This window comes from Microtus pennsylvanicus, chromosome 7 (assembly GCF_037038515.1).
Source record: "Microtus pennsylvanicus isolate mMicPen1 chromosome 7, mMicPen1.hap1, whole genome shotgun sequence".
Lineage (NCBI taxonomy): Eukaryota > Metazoa > Chordata > Mammalia > Rodentia > Cricetidae > Microtus > Microtus pennsylvanicus.
The window spans coordinates 53,896,356-53,914,883 of record NC_134585.1 but is presented as its reverse complement, the minus strand read 5'-3'; positions in this window follow the sequence as shown (position 1 = coordinate 53,914,883).

Here is an 18,528-nt window from a genome sequence, read left to right as displayed (position 1 = left end):
TGTTGCATAGCATGTCTGAACAGAGAACACCGGCAGTGAACAGCCTGGTGGAGGACAGCTACAGCTGCCAGTGTGTAGGATGAGCTGAGAATGTGTAGCAGTTGCAACAACAGTAGAAGCCTGAGGAGGTATCAAGGCAGCATCTCAAGGGAGTTCAGGGGAAGCCTGCAATGCACAGGGCGAGGGAACGAGCTGTCTAAAAAATACACACAGGGTTTGTGTGGAAAAAGTACGTGTGGTGGGAGCTGCCTGAAGGCAGAGCCAGCTGGTCTAGGGTAGGTAAGTCCTGTGGAATTTGGAACTCAGGTACTTGTGGAGTTTGGGTGGCATCTGGAGACTTACAGAGAGACTACAATAGGAGAATCCCAAACTCACTCAGAGACTTGGAGGAAAAAGAAAAGAAAACCTAGCCAGTGGGGCAATGATTCTGGTGGGGGCCCTGCATGTGCTAGTGGCTACAAAACCACAGGCAAGCAGCACCCCCAAACAGCAGGAAGTATCCTAGAAAACTATGGCCACATAAAAAATGGACTATGGATGTTTGTCTTTGTTTAAAGTGCTGGTTACAAGTTGTTATGAATAATGGTCAGGGAAAAGGCTGAACAAATGAGATTAGCTTCAGGGTTCTTGTTTTGAAAAAAGGGAAATGCTGGGGTATAATGCTCTTGTACACTGTAATGTTGCTCATATTGGTTATTAAAACACTAATTGGCCAGTGACTAGGCAGAAAGTATAGGTGGGGAAACCAGAGTAGGAGAATTCTGGGAAGATGAAAGGCAGAGATGCAGTTGCAAACCAGACACAGAGGAATCAAGATGAGAATGCCTTACTGAAAAAACGTACCAAGCAATGTGGCTAAACATAGACAAGAATTATGGGTTAAGTTGTAAGTACTAGTTAGTAATAGGTTTGAGCAATGGGCCAAACAGTTTATAATTATCAAATTTATATATATGTCTTATATAATTATCAAATTTCTCAATCTGATCAGATATAATCTGACAAAAGGGAAACTCCCCAAAGTTAGGGTTGGGGCAGGGTTTTCTTTTTGTCTTTTCAAGAAAATAAAGACATCCAGCTAAGGAATCTGAAGAGCACTAGACAAATGAGACGTCTGAGGGAAAAGAATGTTTCATCCAGAGATAATGTCCCAAAAAGAAGAGTAAACTAGCCCTCGGTATATCACATCTCCAACAGGGTAAGACTTCATAAATCTTCCCAAATGTTTGTTTCTGCTGTTCTCTAAGGTTGTATAATGTAAATGGTCTTTTTGTAGTACCAGTCTAATTAAAAATTAAAGCTGGCTTTGGAGCTGCAGTGTGGCTCTCTCCGTGTCTAGACCCAAGCATGTTTGTTACAGTAAAATCCAAAATCTCTGTCTCATGTCAGAAAGACTACCTGATATGGGAGAAAAGAAAAACAAAAATTTAGAAACTATTGTATTGCCACTAAGCTCATAATCTTTTGGTTTTATTTTGATTCTTTAAGGTTTTTCTTGAGATATAAATATTATCTCGAAATTTGTAAGATTAATAAATATATTTTATACTTTTTATCATGATACTAATTGTAATAGAAAGTTCTAATTCTAGAATCAGGCTCCATCTAGCTTCCTGTGCATGATTTCAGGTTTGAGTCTCTACAAGGTAACTAGGAATTAAGTTTTTGTACTCTAGATGCACATAACAAGTATTGATCGTTTAACCTCTTTGAGATCTGCTTTAAAATGTTGAAGTTTCCTGCAGTGAATCATGAGCATGCCTAACAGCAACCTTTAATGTCTCCAAAAGGATGATGGGGACCCACAATGATGATTCCACGAGGACTATGATAACACCACTCAGCTGAAAACACCACCTAAAGATCCTATTTCTATATTCCCCATCTTTCTTTTCAGAGTAGACTCAATAATCTTCCTTTATATCCTTCCTTTTTATCGGCTTTGGACTACAAACTACTCAGGACAATTTTGAGGTGTCTAGCTGAGATGATCTGGTCTTACAGACTACTCTAGCCAGGACTTGAGAGAAGCCCTATGCTTTCCCATTACACAGAGACTGGACAACCAATGATACAGCTACCTCTCCCAGGACTTGAAAATTAACCTAAATTTTTCTTTTTAGGACCCCCTAAAGATGCTATCACCTCCCCTAGACAGCAAGAAGTAATAAGAACATGATGTCCATATTCCCAAGAAGTGAGGTGGTGGTTTTTGGTCGTTCAGTGGGCTATGGATGTTTGTCATTATTTAGGGTGGTTGTTTACAAGTTGTTATTGGTAAGCATCGGGAAGAAAGTAAACAAAGGAGTTTAGATTCAGGGTTCTTGTTTTGAAAAGAGAAAATGGGAATATAGATAGGGTATAAAGGAAGATTATTGAGTCTACTCTGAAAAATAAGAGGGGGAATATAGAAATAGGATAAAAAGGTAGATTACTGAATATACTTTTAAAACAAAGAAGCAACTGCTAGTTTTAAATATTTTACATTGATATGGATTTTGTATATTCATACAAATTTGAGATTTATTTTATTAGAACATACTGTACATATATTTCTAATCTTGTTCAAGGTATTGTACCTACGCAGCTAATTTAACAATGTATGCAATTTTCTACTCCTTGAAAGTTATTATTACCAACTAATAGAATATAAAAAATGCAAGTTAGTAGTTAGTTATTACAATCAAACAGAATCAGAGATCTACAGAATATGACATTTAAGATTTTTTTATTTGCTTTTTTTTTTTTTGCTTTCTCAAGACAGGGTTTCTCTGGGGAGTCTTCCTGAAACTCACTCTGTAGACCAGGATGGCCTTGAACTCGCAGAAATCTTTGCCTTCCGAATATTAGGAGTAGAGGTATGAGCCACCACCACCTAGCCCTCTAAGATGTTTTACTAACATAGGTTCATTTTTTTATGACAATGAGACATATCTGCTCTTGGCAGCACCAGTCTACCTCAGATAAGATGATAGGCATCAAAGAAACTCCATATGGAGTTTACTTTCTGTGTGACAAAACTAAGCCACTGGGCAAGAAAGTGCTCTTGCCTTGACTGCTGACAGTACACTGTCCATACTGGACAAGGACACAAAGGAAAGAACTGCTGACCTTTGCCAAGACAAGGAGGGACAGCCCTGCAGAATATGCTGCTTCACAGAAAAGTCTCCCAGATATGCTAGGCTGGTAGGCTGAAGATGAGTGCCCAACACTGCAGAGGAGCTGCAATGAGTGACTGTCCAGGCAGCCAGCTGTTTCTGTCATTTCTCACATTTTTTTGGAAGATGCTTGCTTGCACTTTTTACTCAGGTAATATTGTTTCCTTCTTGGGTCTCTGATGGAGTTGAAGACTTTATAGTTATAGTTTTCCTTGTTTCAGATTCAGAAAAGAAATTCACTAAAGAGGTGTAAAGTGTATAAGGTTGAGAGATATTAAAAGATAATTTTGGGTTGGTAATGCAAGTTAGAATAGAAAATGAATTGGGTACAAACTTTTGAACTCATCAAGTGATGTGGGAGTGATTTCTTATTAATAAAGAAACTGCCTAGGCCCATTTGATAGGCCAACCCTTAGGTAGGCAGAGAAAACAGAACAGAATGCTGGGAGAAAGAAGCTGAATCAGAGAGTCGCCATGATTCTCCCACTCCAGACAGACGCAGGTTAAGATCTTCCCTGGTAAGCCACTTTGTGGGCTACATAGATTATTAAAAATGGTTTATATCAATATGTAAGAGCTAGCCAATAAGAGGCTGGAACTAATGGGCCAGGCAGTGTTTAAAAGAATACAGTTTCCATGTAATTATTTTGGGTAAAGCTAGCCGGGTGGCGGGAAGCAGCCCTGCCGTTCCTATTACAACAATCAAGATAGGGTAGATATGGAATGTTTTCTCTGAATTTGTCAATTGCTAATGGACTAGACATTGTTGATGTATTTATTGCCTGTGTACACTATATATTGTCATTGTAGTTAATGAATATTTTTTCTTATATTATAACCTTTTTAATTTTAGGCAAAAAAGGAGAAATGTGGTGAAATCTTGTTCGTACTCTAACAAATAAAGCTTGCTTTAATATAAGACACAGACCTAAGTACGAGTTAACCACGGAGGTCTGGAGGTCTGTGCAGACAGACAGGAAGTGATATGGCTAAGCAAACAGAGGAATATAAGGCAGGAGGAGAGAGGACCTCAGCCCCTTTAGCTGAGGAGTTAGCAAAGTAAGAGTTGGCTGTGGCTTGCTCCTTTCTCTCTCTGATCTTTCAGCATTTACCCCAATATCTGACTCTGGGTTGTTATTATTAAGGCCAATTAGAACTCGTGGAACACATATGCCTAAGATAAATAAATGAAAGAAAGAAATTTCTTATTGTGACCCAAGGGAAACCATCACAATTATCTGTTAAACTACTTTTTATGTGAAGTAGACACTGTGTTCATGACTCATAGAGGAGGAGAAAAGATTCTTCTCTTCAAGTGGTTGAAGCCAAGAGTGAGCCTGAATTTGAAGTTTCCATTTCTGTCTCTGTTTTCTATTCTTTCTATTAACTGTGGTTGTATATATGTGTGTGACATCTGTTCCTAACAAATGTCTTTGTTATATATTTAGAGAACAGAAAACATGGTATTGGAAAGGAACAAGGGCTTCCTATATATCCCACAGACAAGGTTTTTCTGTTTAACAGTTCTAGCTATCCTGTAAGTTACTTTGAGGACCAAGCTAGCCTTGAATTCAGAAATTAGCCTGCTGTGACTCCCAAAGGCTGGGACTAAAGGCGTGTGCAACAACCAACAGGCTCCAAAAATATCCTTGAGACAAGGTTTCACTGTGCAGCATTGACTGGCCTGGAACTTGCATGTAAACCAGTCCGAATATGAACTCACGGAGACCTGCTTGCCTCTGCACCACACCCCCACCTGGGAATAAAGGTGTGTGCCACCACCCCTGGCTTTTATGCAAGAATTTAGCAGAGTTTTACAAGGGAAAAGTGCTTTACTTTTACTTTACTGACCACCCAACGAACCAGTATAGAACCCCAAACTGAAAACAGACGTTATCAACCTATATTCATACATTGCTTCCAACCTTTATAGAGGATATTTGCTTTGCTTAAGGTTGCCCTCAAGCAAATGGCTGCTTTTAGCAAATGATTAACACACACGCTATTCTGTCCGGATCAAGGACATGGAAGAATACATACTTTAAGATGAAAACTATGGGTTTGACTTAGGTTGTAAACACTGATTACATGAGAAGTCCAAGGCATAGTAAAGTTGACTCCATAATTTTCCTAAAGGCAAGTTAAACAGACTGAATACACAAGTTTGGTTGGGGGCTTCACCCCAGCCCCCCTGACACCCATTTTGGAAAGTTGGGTGGAAAGCTCCATCTCAAGCCCCCTCCCCTGGGAGTTGCCTCAATCCATACTCCACCTCCAAGAAAGCCCGCCAAGCCCTGGGTCAAGACCACTCCCATAGGCTACTTAAACCGCCCCCCAGAGAATGAACACATGGTTGTTCTGGTTCTCCTTTCTCCCAGCAGCATATGCAGTGGTCACTTCCACTAACACAGTTGAAGGCACCCGCCTGCCAATGGGAACCTCCTCACAAAAGGCTAAATTGCCTTGACTAGAGCATTCCAGATAGCCAAGGGCCAACGGGCTAATATTTATACTGACTCTAACTATGCCTTCTTCATAGCCCATACCCATTCTGCACTCTGGAAGGAAAGAAGCTTCCTTACTATCAATGATACTCCCACAGTTAACAGATCCCTTATAGCCAATCTCTTGAAGCCCTCCAGCTCCTCTTTACCCACCTTCCTCCCCTCCCCTTCCTCCTACTGCCTCTCCCTACCCCTCTATGCCACAACCCACCTCTTTGGACCCCTCCTACACACTGGCCTAACCCCACCCCCAATCCTCCCCTGTCTCCTCTCACCAGGTCTCACCAGAACCCTGCTTTTCTCTGCCCTCTCCAGGAGGTAACAGGAGGTAGGAGGTATTTTTAAAGTCCACGTTCCCTTTGTTAGAAAAGCCGTTGGGTTTCTTCTCTGCTAATCCTTCTGCTTTTATTAAGGAGTTTCGCTATTTCTCCCAGGCCTGTGATTTAACCTGGCATGATTTCTGTCATCCCGGCCTCTACTCTCACTCCTGAAGAGTGAAGTAGGAATAAGGAGTGGCTAGACAGACCCACCTAGTACACAATGCAGTCCCTGTGGGGGAACTGGCCGTGCAGGCTACAGAATCATATACCAGGATTATCAACCAGGCCTAAATGCCAACAGATGGAACATCATGGTCCACTGCCTCCTTCAGAATATGGAGCTGGTCTCGGAGAAAGTTGTTAACTTCAACAAACCCAAGAGATCATACAGCTAGCTGACGAAAACCCGGCCATTTTTTAAACCTATTACAAGAGACCATGGTTCAGCATACTAGGCTGGACCCAGCCTCCCCAGTGGAAGCCACGGTCCTGGCTACCTATTTCATTTCTCAGTTGAAAAACCCCCTGAGTGGGGAGACTCTCACAACCTCCTAGGAACTCAAGAGAGACCGTCCTTGCTGCAATCACACAAGATTTATTGACAGGACAGGAACCAGCTCGCTAGGGCCAAAACTCATTTCCCACACAGGGGTAGAGGAGTTCGACCCAGAGTAGCTGGGAGAGGGGGTATTTAAGGGAAGAAACCCCAATAACCCAAAGGGTATAGGAAGGGCATCACTGGAAAATCCCAAAAATACCAGTGATAATCACAAGGGAGTAACTCCCCGTTTCTCAAGATTATAATCTAACTTTATGGTCAGCTAGCTCCTGGAACAGAGTCACTGAACTGGCCAACCTAGATTTTTGGTTCTTCTCTCCCTGCTAGATTTTTTTGGCTCTACTCTTTCTGCTAGAGGGGTCTGAATTTATCCGGGTCTTTCACAGTCAGCACCAGATATTAGAAAAAAATTTAAAAAGGCTGAGAAGGGTCCCTGTTGCGGGAGGTCCTCCCACTCCTCCAGCCTATCGTCGCTGAGATACCAGCCCCTTGGGGCGTGGTCTCTCTCCCTTTAAAAAAGCGGCCACTTCCCTCTCCTCTCTCTCTTCACTTCCTGCTCCGCTGGCGACTAGACTCCTGGTTGCATTGCGTAGAGGGCCGTTGCCTGGGACAGTGATCTGTAAGTTTTTTCCCCTTTAAATAAATATCACCCTATTAATCATAATCCCAAATTGGTGTGGCATTGTTTGTGACTTACGCCTTCATTTTGGCGCCCAACGTTTGGTTTCAGAACCTCTCCCGGCTCGCAGCCGCGAGTTCGGCTTGGCGGCCGCAAGTTCGGCTTGGCGGCCGCAAGTTCGGCTTGGCGGGAGCCCTTGCTTCCTTAGCCGCTGCCTGTGCCTTGCAGCGGCGGCCTTGGCCTCCCGTGGTTTGCTCTTTTCTGAGTTGTTTTTAAATCTCCCTTGCAAGCACAGCTCTTAAAGTGGCGCGAACCAGAGCACGCGGTTGCTGAAAGCTGCAACCCCTCAGGGTGACTCTGTCACGTGGAGGCATAAGCAGCTTCCAGATTGCTCTTCTCTACCCCTGGATTCTGGGTTTCTGGTTCCATCTCTGGAATTGATTTAATTACATTTGCTTTGTTGAGAAACTTGCGTTTTCCAGTTTTTAACATCTACTAAGGCACTGAAACAGGACCATGTTTTCATCGCGATTCTGCAACAGCGCCACCTGCTGGACAATAGGTAATATGGCAATTTTCGTTTCTAACGCAAATTTTACTGCTTTGTTTTCACTAATACAATGGATTAGTAATTTTGTATTTACTAATACAATGAATTACATCATTCAAGGTTTATATTATTATGGGAATACCTTAATTTGCTTGTTACTAGGCTTCAGTTTTCTTTTCCATATTCTATCATTAAGGAAGAATATGGCACTCCTAAGAATGATAGAATCTTTACGAACTAATAATGAACAACTAATTGACAGGATTAAAATTATTGAAAATCAGAGGTTATCTGAACAAGTGGATACTATGACAGACAAAATTGATTCCATATCCAAGGGTATTAGAAAGTTACCTGAAAGGGTTCAGGCTGTTGAATTTGACCTTCAGAGTTTATCACAAAGTTTTGATAAGGTAACAGACAGAATGTACCTCCAAGATGGGAATCTACATGATATACAAGAAAAGTCTAAGGAGGACATGTTATCTTTAAAGGAAAAAATTAAAGCTTTGGAATCACAGGTGCAGAATGGGGACCAAAAAATTGATACCTCAGTGAAATCACTGGAAATATATACAGGTCAGGAGATTCAGGATTTAAGAGAGACAATGATAAAAAGATTTGAAAAGATTGGAGAAATTATTGCAGCTGGTGAACAGAGTAAGGAGGCACAAGGACAGGATACAATGCCTCCACCAGCTATTAGAACTGGCTTACCCAGGGTTCTAGCGACATACCCTATACTTAATTCTGACAAAGCGTCAACTTCTAAAGGCTCAAAGGGAGTCAGAGAAGCTAGATGGACACCAATAGCAATGAATGATCTGAAAGAAATTAAGCAAGCTGTTGTTAATTTTGGCTTGCACAATGCATATGTAAAGGAAATGATAAAGACTTGGGCTTCTAATGCTAGAGCTATCCCCCATGATTTCCATCAGTTAGTGTCTGCAGTTTTAGATAAGGGACCTTCCTTGATGTTTGGAATTTATTTCAGAGAAGAATCCAAACATATGGAACAGCAAGGAAGAGCAAAAGGTATTGAGGTTTCCCAAGATCAAATTCTTGGTGCAGGAGAATATGCTGATCCACAGGTCCAAGCTCTTTATGATGATGAAGTACTGTGTCTATGTCACCAAGCAGCTTTAAATGCTTTGAATAGGATACAAGATCCAGCAAAAAGGGTTGAATCATATACCAGAATTAGGCAGGGACAGAGAGAACCCTTTATTGACTTTTTGCAAAGATTGATTAAGGCTCTGGACATAGGGGTAACAGACCCAGAATCTAGACGAATACTTCTTGAATCTCTAGCTTTTGAGAATGCAAACATAGAATGCAAAAAGATAATTGGGCCTTTAAAGTCTAGATCAGCACCTATGGATGAATGGATTCAGCATACGATGAATGTTGAGACGTTTAGCTATAATGATGAATCTTGGGTAGGAGAAGTGATTTCCAAAGCAATGAGGAGACATCAAACTGCCAGGTGTTTTAATTGTGGTAAATTAGGACATTTACAAAGGGATTGCAGGCAAAGAATTTCTAGGAATAATATCTCTTCTGGGAATGACAAAAATAGGAGACCTCGGCCTTCAGGTATATGTAGGAGATGTGGTAAAGGCAGGCATTGGTCCAACGAATGTAGGTCAACAACAGATAGACGGGGCAATCCGATATCATCGGGAAACTCCATGGGGGGCCTCTCGCAGGCCCCCAAGCCAACAGTGGCCCAGTCATTCCCAGTCACAGTGGAGAACGTGCCTCACCAAGAAAATTAAAAGCTCCAATTTCTGCTGTAAAAAGTAATACTGGTCTAAATGATGAATTACGTGTGGAGGATGAGTCAAAAAACCCAGTAGGACAGAGTAAATGTATATTTTGGCAGACTTCTATTAATGATCAAAGACCAAAGCTAAGAGTCTGTATAAATGGCACTTTTATTGAAGGCTTATTAGACACAGGTGCGGATGTAAGTATCATTACCCCAGAATCTTGGCATCCGAATTGGCCTCTTCAAGAGGTAGATGTTCAGTTCCTAGGAATTGGAACCCTATCTCGTGTAAAACAAAGCACAAGATGGGTTGAATGCATAGGGCCCGAAGGGCAAATAGGAAGACTAAGGCCATATATAGCTAATATTGCCATAAATTTATGGGGCCGTGACCTGCTACAGCAATGGAATACCCAGATTAACATTCCTGTATTTCCAGGAATTCATAATTCGGGGAAGGATATGATGAGGTATTATGGAAAAAGGTCACCAGCCATTCAGGCTGTACAAGAACATACAGCAAATACCAAACCTTTAGAGGTACCAACAGCCCTACCTTTAAAATGGCTAACTGAGAAGCCAATATGGATCAAACAGTGGCCTCTAGCTGAAGATAAACTACAGGCATTGGAACAGCTGGTGCAAGAGCAACTAGATGCTCACCATATTGAAGAATCAACCAGCCCTTGGAATTCTCCTGTGTTTGTTGTAAAAAAGAAATCTGGTAAATGGAGAATGGTGACAGATCTAAGAGCTGTCAACAAAGTAATTCAACCTATGGGCCCACTACAGTCTGGAATTCCTTTGCCTTCTCTGTTACCAAAAGGATGGCCTCTTATAGTTATTGATTTGAAAGATTGTTTTTTCACTATACCGTTACAAGAAAAGGATAGAGAAAAATTTGCCTTCACAGTGCTTACTTATAATAATTCTCAGCCTAATAAGAGATATCAGTGGACTGTCCTCCCACAGGGTATGCTCAATAGTCCTACACTGTGCCAATATTTTGTAAGTAAGCCATTGGAAATAATTCGTAAACAATTCCCCAAGTCCATCATTTATCATTACATGGATGACATCTTGTTATCTGATTCAAATAAAGATACTTTAGAAAGGATGTTTGAAGAAGTAAAGAAAGTCTTGCCTAGGTGGGGATTACAAATTGCCCCTGAAAAGATTCAAAGAGGAAACTCTATTAATTACCTAGGTTACAGAATAGGGTTAGAGAAAATTAAAACGCAAAAGGCACAAATTAGGAGAGACCGCTTAAAGACTCTTAATGACTTCCAAAGATTGTTAGGAGACATTTCCAGTCTACGACCAGCTGTTGGGATAACACCTGATCTAGTAGTTCATTTAAACAAAACCTTAGATGGTGATAAAGATTTGAATAGTCCAAGAGAACTGACAGCTGAAGCAGAAAAGGAACTGACAATGATTGAGGAAAAATTACAGGAGGCACATGTGGATAGGGTGAACCCAAATCTTAGCTGCATCCTAGTCATATTGCCTTCCAGAATTTCTCCTACAAGGATTCTAATGCAGAGGGAAGATATTATTTTAGAGTGGATATTTATACCTAATAAACCAAGTAAAAAATTAAAAACTTATGTGGAAAAAGTCTCTGAATTAATTATAAAAGGTAAGCTGAGACTTCGTCAACTAGCAGGTATAGACCCAGCAGAAATTATAGTGCCCTTTACTACTGAAGAAATAAAAAAGTTATGGGAAGACAATGAACCGTGGCAAAGAGCTTGTGCTAATTTTTTGGGAGAAATTAATAGCAACTATCCCAAAAGTGGTAGACTTAACCTCATAAAAAGAACTTCTTGGATTCTTCCTAGAATTGTACGTGATGCTCCAATAACCGGAGCCCGTACTTTCTATACTGATGCAAATAAATCAGGGAAAGCAGGTTACAAGTCAGATGAATTGAGTAAGGTGGAACAAAGCCCTTATAATTCTGTCCAGAAGGCAGAATTATATGCCATTCTTATGGTGCTAAGGGATTTTAAAGAACCTCTTAATATAGTTACAGATTCACAATATGCAGAAAGAGTTATCTTGCATATTGAGACAGCTGAATTTATACCAGATGACACAGAGTTGACTTCATTGTTTATCCAGGTACAAGACATAATCAGAAACAGGCTTTGTCCGATGTACATAACACACATCCGTTCCCATACAGGTCTGCCTGGTCCTCTAGCCCAAGGCAATGCTGAGATTGATCAATTATTGATTGGAAGTGTGTTGCAGGCCTCAGAATTTCATAAGAAGCATCATGTCAATAGTAAAGGCCTAAAGAAAGAATTTTCCATTACTTGGCAACAAGCTAAGGACATTATAAAGAGATGTCCTACTTGTTCTTTCTATAATCAAACACCGTTGCCTGCAGGGAGTAACCCAAAGGGCACTAAGAGAAATGAAATCTGGCAGATGGATGTGTTCCACTTTATAGAATTTGGTAAATTAAAATATGTACACCACACCATAGACACGTATTCAGGTTTTCAATGGGCTACTGCCCTGAGCTCAGAAAAGGCTGATTCAGTAATCACACATTTATTGGAAGTTATGGCCATCATGGGTATACCTGCGCAAATAAAGACAGATAATGGTCCAGCATATGTATCTAAGAAAATGAAACGCTTTTTTGATTATTATAATATAAAACACATTACAGGTATACCAAACAATCCTACAGGTCAGGCAGTTATAGAAAGATCAAATCGTACTATAAAGGATATGCTGAACAAACAGAAAGGGACTGAAAATACCCCCAGAAATAGATTACATAATGCTTTATTAACCTTGAATTTTCTTAACGCTAATGAGAAAGGAACGACAGCAGCAGAGAGACATTGGATAATGGAAAAGTCTGCTGAACTAAATCAACTGATTTATTTCAAAGATGTGCTGACCTCTCAGTGGAAGCCAGGAGATGTGCTACGTTGGGGAAGGGGTTTTGCTCTTGTTTCCACAGGAGAAGAAAAATTGTGGATACCATCAAAATTAATAAAGTTTCGATTTGAAGAGGAGAAACCTCTTGGAAAGGAGAAATGACAACTCATCCACAATGATGATATTCATACAGGTGGTAAGAAAAACATATAGAATGGGGGCAGGGTTCTGTTCTTATCTCCACAGGAAAACACTCATCTTTGAGAAATTCAAGGGACCCTGGATGTTTGGATACTGACAGATGGAAAAATACCTGCCCGATAGGAAATATCAAGAAAACTGAATGGGTTGTGTAAGTAATATTAAACCATATTTCTAAATTTATAAAGCTGGTTTTGAAGTTGGACTCTGGCTCAGTCCTTCTCCAATTCCAAGCCTGTTAGTAAGAGAAAAACCCAGAGTTTCTGGAGTTTCTGTCTCATGTCAAGAGCCATGATATGGGACAGAAAGAAATATGAGTTTAGAAAACATCTTTGCTTTTCTTCATATCTATCATACTTTTCATTGAATATATCTATCATGTCTTTCACTGAATATATATATATATATATATATATATATGTCTATATGATTAATGCTTAAGTTTTTCATAATGAACAATGAGTTTTTCCTGAAGTGACATTTGAAGTTTCCAGGAAGAAGATGGGGCCCCATAACAACAACTCCACCTGGTTGATATGACGTCATGATACTGATAGCGCTACAACAAGACCTGCTTTGGGTACCAGCTGCACAAGACAGTTCCAACTTGGTTAGCTGAAATGGTGCACATCTTGTACAACATTCTGGCCAGACCTCCACAAAATACTCAGAGACTATTTGCAATTTTAAAAGACATTGATCTTGAAATTTAACCATCATTTTACTTTCACAGGATCCCCCAGAAAGAACGTCGCCCCTATGACAGCTGGAAGTAATTCTAGAGGACGACGTCCCCTCTCCCAGTAAAGTTTGCCCTTGGGTTTAGGGACATCATTTAGGGGTTGATTATAATTAGTATACGATTGAGGGTTGGGGGAGGAATTTTATAAGCTCAGGGATCATTTTGAAAAAAAAAAAAAGAGGGATGATGGGATAATAGATTTGTAATTGTGAGTTACTGTTGTTAGACAAATATATTGATATAGATTCTTGTATATTGATACAAAGTTAAATTGTATTGACTATTGTATGCATTCATGTTTCTACCTCTGTTTAAAACATTTTTTATGTGTTGACATATATTGTATTGATATATATATATATTGTATATATTTACCATATTGCAGTGTACATTTCTACCTCTGATTAAGATACTTATATAATGTTTGTGTATTGATATATATTTACCTACTGCAATGTATATTTGTACATTGTTTATATTTGGAGGTCATTGTCCTCATTTGTTTCACAGTCGTTTATTGTCTTAGTCTTTAAGTTAGATAGATATTGAGAATTATATAGACTAATAGTCATCTAAGTTTGTCATTTATAATTAGACTAATCAGGTTCTTTAGATATATAGAGATTATACTCAGTATAGATAGATAATCTTCAACTTCTTCAAAGAGCTGTAGAAAATGGCCTTTAATCTAACTCAGAGTTTTGTGGTAGTGAGACACAATTGCTCCTGGCAACACCACTCTATTCCCGAGAGAATGTTGAGCACCAAAGACACTCCACCTGGAGCATTTCTTTTTGGCAGAACTGGCCTTGGGGCAAAGAAATGCCCATACCTCAACCACTGACAAAGATACAGAGCATGCATCAATGGATAAAACAGGGCTGTCTTATCCTGCCAAGACAGGGTAAGATAGTTTTGAAAGTTGCTTGCCTTTGAAAATGGTGTGTCAGTTATGTTAGGCCTTAGCCAAAGTTGGTTGCTTCAACGCTGCTAATGTGACTTTGGGTGATTGCCTAGGTAGCTAGTTGTCTCTGTGATTTGATGCATGTTTTGGAAGTTGTTTTACTGAACTTCCTAATTACCCAGGTAACATTATTTCCCTTCTCAGATCTTTGATGGGGTTGAAGACTATATAAATGTAGTTACTTTCTCTCATGACTTGGCCAAGTTATTTATTATACAAGACCTAAGCTAGTTAGAATAGGATATTTGTACTTATTGTATATAATTTCATAGTAGGTTTAGAACTCTCTTATTTAAACAGAAGGGGGAGGTGTTGCGGGAGGTCCTCCCACTCCTCCAGCCTATCGTCGCTGAGATACCAGCCCCTTGGGGCGTGGTCTCTCTCCCTTTAAAAAAGCGGCCACTTCCCTCTCCTCTCTCTCTTCACTTCCTGCTCCGCTGGCGACTAGACTCCTGGTTGCATTGCGTAGAGGGCCGTTGCCTGGGACAGTGATCTGTAAGTTTTTTCCCCTTTAAATAAATATCACCCTATTAATCATAATCCCAAATTGGTGTGGCATTGTTTGTGACTTACGCCTTCAGGTCCCCAAACCCCCATACAGGAATTGGTGAAAATGGCCTTTAAAGTTTTTAATGCCCTAGAAGAGGCAGCAGACTCCTCCTGACAGGCGAGGCTGCAGCAGGTGGCAATGCTCCAAGCCCTAGCAACTGCCCTGAGGCCACTCTGGAAGGAAAAGGCTTCCTTACTACCAAGGGAACTCCCATAGTTAATGGACCCTTTATAGTCAAGCTATTGGAGGCCCTCCAGCTCCCTGCAGAAGTAGCCATAATTCACTGTCAGGGACACCAATCCTCCAAGGACCCAGCAGCCTTAGGCAATGCCAAGGCTAAGTCAGTGGCCTGGGGCCTGGCCTCCAGCTCCCTTGATTCCACAGAACATATTTTGTTCTTGACTCCCTCTTATCAGCCCTGTTACCAGCCAGAAGAGGGGGATGAGCTCATAAAAAGTTGAGGGTCACAAAAACAAAGGATGCAAGGTTCTACTTAAATAACTGTCTCATCCTTCCTCAAGACCAGGTATTGTCGATCATTTCAGACATCCACCAGACCTTACACATAGGCCGCAGAGCTTTGTTCCATTTCTTAAAGCCCCTCTTTGACCCCACCCATCTCCAAGATCATATTTCGCAGGTTTACTCCTTCTGCCAGACCTGTGCCCAGGCCAATCCACAGGGGGCTCTCCATATACGTCAGTCTCTGCACCAGCTTTGTGGTCATCAACCAGGCGAAGATTGGCAGGTTGATTTCACTCATATGCCTATTCATAAAAACCTCCGTTATCTCCTAACACTTGTGGACACTTAACAGGATGGATAGAAGTGTTTCCGGTCTCCAGGGAAACAGCAGATGTGGTGGCTCAGGTACTCCTGGACCACATCATTCCTTGGTTTGGTGTCCCACGAACCATCCAGACGGACAATGGGCCAGCCTTAACTTCTAGGGTTATGGAGCTTGTGTCAGAAGCTCTCAGCATCTCCTGGAAATTCCACAACCCCTACCATCCACAATCCTCGGGAAAGGTGGAGAGGGCCAATGGACTCATCAAACAACAACTAACCAAGCTCTCCATTGAACTCAGGTTATCTTGGCCCTCCCTTCTCCCCATTGCCCTTACTTGCCTCAGGGCCACCCCACATTCTCTTATGGGTCTGAGCCCTTTGGAGCTCCTTTATGGCAGGCCCTCTCTCCTTAACCCTCACCTCCCAGTCCAAACTCCTCCACTGGCAGGGTACCTACCCTACCTCTCCCTTTTAAGGTCCCTTCTCCATTCACACGCTGACAGTTGTCTCCCTGCCACCACACCAGTGGACCCTAATGCCCCTAAACCTGCCCCGCTCTCCCCAGGGGACAAAGTACTCCTGAAACAGTTAACACCTAGGTCTCTCAAACCTTAATGGGCAGGTCCTCACACGGTAATCCTCACCATTCACTCGGCTTCCAAGCTCTTGGGAACCATCATGCTGGTACCATCTCTCCAGGCTCAAGTGGGCATCTACTCAGGGTACTTGGTTTGTCCAACAGACAGGATCTTCCACCCTCCAGTTTTCCAGGATGCCACAATGAGGGGCCTAGCTACCTGCTCCTTGTCCTGACACACTCATCTTTGTCAAACAAGACAGGTAATAACAATATTTTTTCTCCTAGCCACCTGCCTTCTCACCTTCCTCAAGAAACAGATGCCTGATGTCTCCAGGATGGCAGTAAACTGGATGCCTCTCCAGCCACACCTCTTTCTGAGTGTGAGCCCACCAACTCCCAGATCTCCCCTCTCCCACATTGCCCCATGCCCACAGGAAGTAACCAGACTTGAGTGGGCGCCCCTTTATCCAATAAGTCTGGAATGTTTGTTTGGGGGCTTCACCGCAGCTCCTGGCATCCATTTGGAATGTTGGGTAGAAAGCTCCATTTCAAGACACCTCCCCTGGGAGCTCTGACATCAATTTAACCTGTGCTTTTTCTAATTCGGTCTGATTTGGTCTAATTTGGATTATTGCGTCGGTGGAGAGGTTTACCAGGCCAGGGAAAACTTAACAAATACACAACAGGAAAACGGACTGGGTATACAGTTTTAAATGTCTCAAGATACATCTTTAACTTGGTTGCAATGTCTTTAGTTTCTGAAGGCAAGAGTTATTTTTGAAAAAACTTTTCCCACAATACTGTACACCCCTGTGAAACAGATTCCAATACACGCCTTGTAGACATAAAGCTTAAAATGTAACTGGCCTATGTCATCACACTGTTAAAATTGGTGGGTCAGGATTAGAATCCACATCCATCTGCATAACTAGAAATTTTCCATTATTCTTTTTTTTAAAATATTTATTTATTTATTATGTATACAATATTCTGTCTGTGTGTATGTCTGCAGGCCAGAAGAGGGCATTACAGATGGTTGTGAGCCACCATGTGGTTGCTGGGAATTGAACTCAGGACCTTTGGAAGAGCAGGCAATGCTCTTAACCACTGAGCCATCTCTCCAGCCCCTCCATTATTCTTATTACTATGAAATATTTAGAAATGACTAAGCAAAGCACTTGACCTGAGCATTTTTTAAAAAAAATTCTATGTATGGGCCAGGCGGGGGTAGAGTGTGCCTTTAATTCCAGCACTCCAGAGGCAGAGGCAAGCAGATCTTTGAATTCCAGGTCACCCTGGTCTACAAGCAAAGTTCCTCAGCTAGGGCTGCACAAGGAAATCCTGTCTCAAAAACAAAACAACAACAACAAAAACCAAGAAGGCCTTAGATCCCTGGAGCTGGAGTCATAGGTGTTATGATTTGCGGCACAAGAGGGACCCTTGATGGGTGAGGACCGTGACAGGTAAAGGAACAAACAAATACGCCATGTCGACAGAGATTGAGTGTAAAGTTTTATTAAAGGGGGGTGTAGAGGGGAGGAAGGGTGAAAAAGAGGGGGGAAGAGAGAGAGGGAAGAAGGAGGGAGAGAGAAGAAAATTGAGAGTGGCCACTTCAGAAGAGAAGAGGGAAGAGGGCAGAGACCAGCTTGCCTCAACAGGAAAAAAAAAGAGAGAGAGATTGGGAGTGGGTGGAGCTTGTCTCTTAAAGAGTCAGTCAGTGTCTGGGTTCACACTACCAGGTGACAGGAAGGCCAGCATAATCCTAACAATAGGCAGTTGGACCGGCGTGGGTACTGTGAATCAAATTCAGTTCCTCTGCAAGAGCAGGAAGCACTCTTAACCCCTGAGGCACCACTTCTGCACGCAACGTAAGCATTATATACTACTTATGCAAATCAACTGTACGTGGGTATTATTATCCCCATCGTAAAAAAGTGGATAATTTCCGCTAAGGTCACACAGCCTTAGGACACGGGAATAAACGGTTAGTTACGTGTCCGTAAGCACTTCTCAGTATGGCAGGCATTTTTAGACCTTCCAGCTCTTTAAACATTAGAAGCGCTGTGCATGTGCCGGCTAGTACGCCGTAGATAAATTGGAGCGAGCACTCCACATGACAGGGTACTAAAAATGAATTTGCTGGGTCCCTGTGGAAGCACAATGACAGAATCATGCCCCAGCACAACCACGCTCTCGCAGTCGCTCGCGGCGGCGCTAGGCAGCAGGGAGCTGTGCGCAGGCGCAGAGGCTTGCATGAGGGCGGGACGAACAGCGCCCGCTGACAGGTTTGCCTCTAGGGGGCCCTCGCGGCCCTGGC